The sequence below is a fragment of the Neodiprion lecontei genome, chromosome 7 (genome assembly GCF_021901455.1).
Source record: "Neodiprion lecontei isolate iyNeoLeco1 chromosome 7, iyNeoLeco1.1, whole genome shotgun sequence".
NCBI classification, from domain to species: Eukaryota; Metazoa; Arthropoda; class Insecta; order Hymenoptera; family Diprionidae; genus Neodiprion; species Neodiprion lecontei.
In genome coordinates, this window is record NC_060266.1 from 20,307,675 (window position 1) to 20,313,850 (window position 6,176).

Here is a 6,176-nt window from a genome sequence, read left to right on the forward strand (position 1 = left end):
ACCTTGCAGAATAAACTGTCCAAGCATTTCAGTTCGTTTTTGACATCCACCACGGATAGACGTACGAGAGAAACCCCCAAGAAAAAAATCAAGACCTGGCATCGCCGATTGATCGTAAGTAAACGATTTATATAAACTTTCCCAACTTCAATCTTTAAACGCGTTTTTCTCAGAATGGTGTTTTTCAAAACGGTTTCCACTCTCAAAGGAAGAGTTTTAATGATATCTAGTTCCAATTTCGGGAGAACATTTTAAACGTCATTCTTTATCGCGCTATGGAAGCTTTTTTTTTTTTTTTTGAAAACTTCCTATTTTTTTTACGAAAAACTGTCGAAAAAAAGGGCCACATTCGACACTTTTTGTTCAAACCGCCGCCATTTTGTCAAATTTGAAAAAAAAAAACACTCCATAGCGCGATAGCGACTTTCCTACAGATCAATAATCTTTTTGAAATTTTTTTTTCAGATCAAAATTGCGGCCGTCATCGTGGAAACCGTGCAGCACCTTTTTTTTCACGTGAAATTACAACAATTTATACAACAATGATGCACTCAATAAATAAACTTTAAAAAAATCATTTTATATTCTTCATAAACGTATTTATTTATGAAAAAAAAACCGGACCGATTAGTTTATGTGAACATTAAAAAAAAAATTCGCGGAAATCAGTGATTTTTCGGAGTGTCACACTGAGACGATCCCTTAACTTCCCTCTCAAAGTATCTGTACAGTGGATCCTCGATATTTTCGACGGCACGTTGAAGCGTTGGTAAATTTTTGGGCGGTGATTGTAGCCACGTAGAAGCAGAGAACTCAGAAAACGCAGCAAAAAGAGCGTGGGATCAACGGGAGAGAAATTACGAAGGACAAAGCACCTGCTGAAAAATGTCGAAAACACAGGTTCTCGTTTTTCGGCTGTAACTTTTTGTGCGTTGATCGCAGAGGATTGAGACTGCGCCCAATCGATTTCTCCTGCTAAATAACGTCCGAATAGTGCCGCAATCATCTTATTCCGGCACTTTTCAAAGTCGCGAAAATTTTCGCCAAAAATGCGAAGGGGTGAGCCTTACTTTTTCTCCATTTTTCGACCGAAAATTTTGGGTCTCAGATTCGTTTTGAACGATCCTTTCCTGACTAATTAGACCCCCAGGAACTCAGAAAACGCAGCGAAAAGAGCGTGGGATCAACAGGAGAGAAATTACGAAGGACAAAGCACCTGCTGAAAAATGTCATAAACACAGGTTCTCGTTTTTTGGCTGTAACCTTTTGTGCGTTGATCGCAGACGATTGAGACTGCGCCCGATCGATTTCTCCTGCAAAATTACGTCCGAATAGTGCCGCAATTATCTTCTTCCGGCGCTTTTCAAAATCGCGAAAATTTTCGCCAAAAATGCAAAGAGGTTAGCCTTGCTTTTTTTTTGGGCGAAAAATTTTAGGTCTGAGATTTGATTCATACGACCGGTTTCTGATCAATTGGACACCCAGGAACTCAGAAAACGCAGCAGAAAGAGCGTGGGATCAACAGGAGAGAAATGGCGAAGGAAAAAGCACCTGCTAAAAAATGTCGAAAACACAGGTTTCCGTTTTTTGGCTGTTACTTCTTATACAATAATCGCAGCGTATTGGGAATGCGCCCAATCGATTTCTCTCGCTAAATTACGTCGGAATAGTGCCATAATGAATTTATTCCGGCACTTTTGAAAATCGCGAAAATTTTCGCAAAAAATGCTAAGGGGTGAGCCTTGCTTCTTTTTTAGCCGAAAAATTTTAGGTCTAAGATTTGATTCATGCGACCGTTTTCTGATCAATTGGACACCCAGGAACTCAGAAAACGCAGCAAAAAGAGCGTGGGATCAACAGGAGAGAAATGGCGAAGGAAAAAGCACCTGCTGAAAAATGTGGAAAACACAGGTTTCCGTTTTTTGGCTGTAACATCTTATAGATTCATCGCAGCGTATTGGGACTGCGTCCAATCGTTTTCTCTCGCTAAATTACGTCGGAATAGTGCCACAATGAATTCATTCCGGCACTTTTGAAAATCGCGAAAATTTTCGCAAAAAATGCAAAGGGGTTAGCCTTGCTTTTTTTTTGAACGAAAAATTTTAGGTCCTAGATTTGATCCAAACGACCGTTTTCTGATCAATTGGACACCCAGGAACGCAGAAAACGCAGCAAAAAGAGCGTGGGATCAACAGGAGAGAAATGGCGAAGGAAAAAGCACCTGCTGGAAAATGTCGAAAACACAGGTTTCCGTTTTTTGGCTGTAACTTTTTATACAATAATCGCAGCGTATTGGGACTGCGCCCAATCGATTTCTCTCGCTAAATTACGTCGGAATAGTGCCACAATGAATTTATTCCGGCACTTTTAAAAATCGCGAAAATTTTCGCGAAAAATGCAAAGGGGTTAGCCTTGCTTTTTTTTTGGCCGAAAAATTTTAGGTCTGAGATTTGATTCGTACGACCGTTTTCTGATCAATTAGACACCCAGGAACTGAGAAAACGCAGCAAAAAGAGCGTGGGATCAACAGGAGAGAAATGGCGAAGGAAAAAGCACCTGCTGAAAAATGTCGAAAACACGGGTTTCCGTTTTTTGGCTGTAACTTTTTATACAATAATCGCAGCGTATTGGGACTGCGCCCAATCGATTTCTCTCGCTAAATTACGTCGGAATAGTGCCACAATGAATTTATTCCAAAACTTTTAAAAATCGCGAAAATTTTCGCAAAAAATGCAAAGGGGTTAGCCTTGCTTTTTTTTGACCGAAAAATTTCGGGTCCTAGATTTGATCCAAACGACAGTTTTCTGATCAATTGGACACCCAGGAACTCAGAAGACGCAGCGAAAAGAGCGTGGGATCAACAGGAGAGAAATGGCGAAGGAAAAAGCACCTGCTGGAAAATGTCGAAAACACAGGTTTCCGTTTTTTGGCTGTAACTTGTTATACAATAATCGCAGCGTATTGGGACTGCGCCCAAACGACTTCTCGCGCTAAATTACGTCGGAATAGTGCCACAATGAATTTATCCCGGCACTTTTGAAAATCGCGAAAATTTTCGCAAAAAATGCAAAGGGGTTAGCCTTGCTTTTTTTTTGACCGAAAAATTTTAGGTCCTCGATTTGATCCAAACGACCGTTTTCTGATCAATTGGACACCCAGGAACGCAGAAAACGCAGCAAAAAGAGCGTGGGATCAACAGGAGAGAAATGGCGAAGGAAAAAGCACCTGCTGAAAAATGTCGAAAACACAGGTTTCCGTTTTTTGGCTGTGACTTTTTATACAATAATCGCAGCGTATTGGGACTGCGCCCAATCGATTTCTCTCGCTAAATTACGTCGGAATGGTGCCACAATGAATTTATTCCGGCACTTTTAAAAATCGCGAAAATTTTCGCAAAAAATGCAAAGGGGTTAGCCTTGCTTTTTTTTTGGCCGAAAAATTTTAGGTCTAAGATTTGATTCATACGACCGTTTTCTGATCAATTGGACACCCAGGAACTCAGAAAACGCAGCAAAAAGAGCGTGGGATCAACAGGAGAGAAATGGCGAAGGAAAAAGCACCTGCTGAAAAATGTCGAAAACGCAGGTTTCCGTTTTTTGGCTGTAACTTTTTATACAATAATCGCAGCGTATTGGGACTGCGCCCAATCGATGTCTCTCGCTAAATTACGTCGAAATAGTGCCACAATGAATTTATTCCGGCACTTTTGAAAATCGCGAAAATTTTCGCAAAAAATGCAAAGGGGTTAGCCTTGCTTTTTTTTGACCGAAAAATTTCAGGTCCTAGATTTGATCCAAACGATAGTTTTCTGATCAATTGGACACCCAGGAACTCAGAAGACGCAGCGAAAAGAGCGTGGGATCAACAGGAGAGAAATGGCGAAGGAAAAAGCACCTGCTGAAAAATGTCGAAAACACAGGTTTCCGTTTTTTGGCTGTAACTTGTTATACAATAATCGCAGCGTATTGGGACTGCGCCCAAACGACTTCTCGCGCTAAATTACGTCGGAATAGTGCCACAATGAATTTATCCCGGCACTTTTGAAAATCGCGAAAATTTTCGCAAAAAATGCGAAGGGTTAGCCTTGCTTTTTTTTTGACCGAAAAATTTCAGGTCCTCGATTTGATCCAAACGACCGTTTTCTGATCAATTGGACACCCAGGAACGCAGAAAACGCAGCAAGAAGAGCGTGGGATCAACAGGAGAGAAATGGCGAAGGAAAAAGCACCTGCTGAAAAATGTCGGAAACACAGGTTTCCGTTTTTTGGCTGTAACTTTTTATACAATAATCGCAGCGTATTGGGACTGCGCCCAATCGATTTCTCTCGCTAAATTACGTCGGAATAGTGCCACAATGAATTTATTCCGGCACTTTTGAAAATCGCGAAAATTTTCGCAAAAAATGCAAAGGGGTTAGCCTTGCTTTTTTTTTGACCGAAAAATTTCAGGTCCTCGATTTGATCCAAACGACCGTTTTCTGATCAATTGGACACCCAGGAACTCAGAAAACGGAGCGGAAAGATCGTGGGATCAACAAGAGAGAAATGGCGAAGGAAAAAGCACCTGCTGAAAAATGTCGAAAACACGGGTTTCCGTTTTTTGGCTGTAACTTTTTATACAATAATCGCAGCGTATTGGGACTGCGCCCAATCGATTTCTCTCGCTAAATTACGTCGGAATAGTGCCACAATGAATTTATTCCGGCACTTTTGAAAATCGCGAAAATTTTCGCAAAAAATGCAAAGGGGTTAGCCTTGCTTTTTTTTGACCGAAAAATTTCAGGTCCTAGATTTGATCCAAACGACAGTCTTCTGATCAATTGGACACCCAGGAACTCGGAAGACGCAGCGAAAAGAGCGTGGGATCAACAGGAGAGAAATGGCGAAGGAAAAAGCACCTGCTGAAAAATGTCGAGAACACAGGTTTCCGTTTTTTGGCTGTAACTTGTTATACAATAATCGCAGCGTATTGGGACTGCGCCCAATCGATTTCTCTCGCTAAATTACGTCGGAATAGTGCCACAATGAATTTATTCCGGCACTTTTAAAAATCGCGAAAATTTTCGCAAAAAATGCAAAGGGGTTAGCCTTGCTTTTTTTTTGACCGAAAAATTTTAGGTCCTCGATTTGATCCAAACGACCGTTTTCTGATCAATTGGACACCCAGGAACGCAGAAAACGCAGCAAAAAGAGCGTGGGATCAACAGGAGAGAAATGGCGAAGGAAAAAGCACTTGCTGAAAAATGTCGAAAACACAGGTTTCCGTTTTTTGGCTGTGACTTTTTATACAATAATCGCAGCGTATTGGGACTGCGCCCAATCGATTTCTCTCGCTAAATTACGTCGGAATAGTGCCACAATGAATTTATTCCGGCACTTTTAAAAATCGCGAAAATTTTCGCAAAAAATGCAAAGGGGTTAGCCTTGCTTTTTTTTTGACCGAAAAATTGTAGGTCTAAGATTTGATTCATACGACCGTTTTCTGATCAATTGGACACCCAGGAACTCAGAAAACGCAGCAAAAAGAGCGTGGGATCAACAGGAGAGAAATGGCGAAGGAAAAAGCACCTGCTGAAAAATGTCGAAAACGCAGGTTTCCGTTTTTTGGCTGTAACTTTTTATACAATAATCGCAGCGTATTGGGACTGCGCCCAATCGATTTCTCTCGCTAAATTACGTCGGAATAGTGCCACAATGAATTTATTCCGGCACTTTTAAAAATCGCGAAAATTTTCGCAAAAAATGCAAAGGGGTTAGCCTTGCTTTTTTTTTGGCCGAAAAATTTTAGGTCGAAGATTTGATTCATACGACCGTTTTCTGATCAATTGGACACCCAGGAACTCAGAAAACGCAGCAAAAAGAGCGTGGGATCAACAGGAGAGAAATGGCGAAGGAAAAAGCACCTGCTGAAAAATGTCGAAAACGCAGGTTTCCGTTTTTTGGCTGTAACTTTTTATACAATAATCGCAGCGTATTGGGACTGCGCCCAATCGATGTCTCTCGCTAAATTACGTCGAAATAGTGCCACAATGAATTTATTCCGGCACTTTTGAAAATCGCGAAAATTTTCGCAAAAAATGCAAAGGGGTTAGCCTTGCTTTTTTTTGACCGAAAAATTTCAGGTCCTAGATTTGATCCAAACGACAGTTTTCTGATCAATTGGACACCCAGGAACTC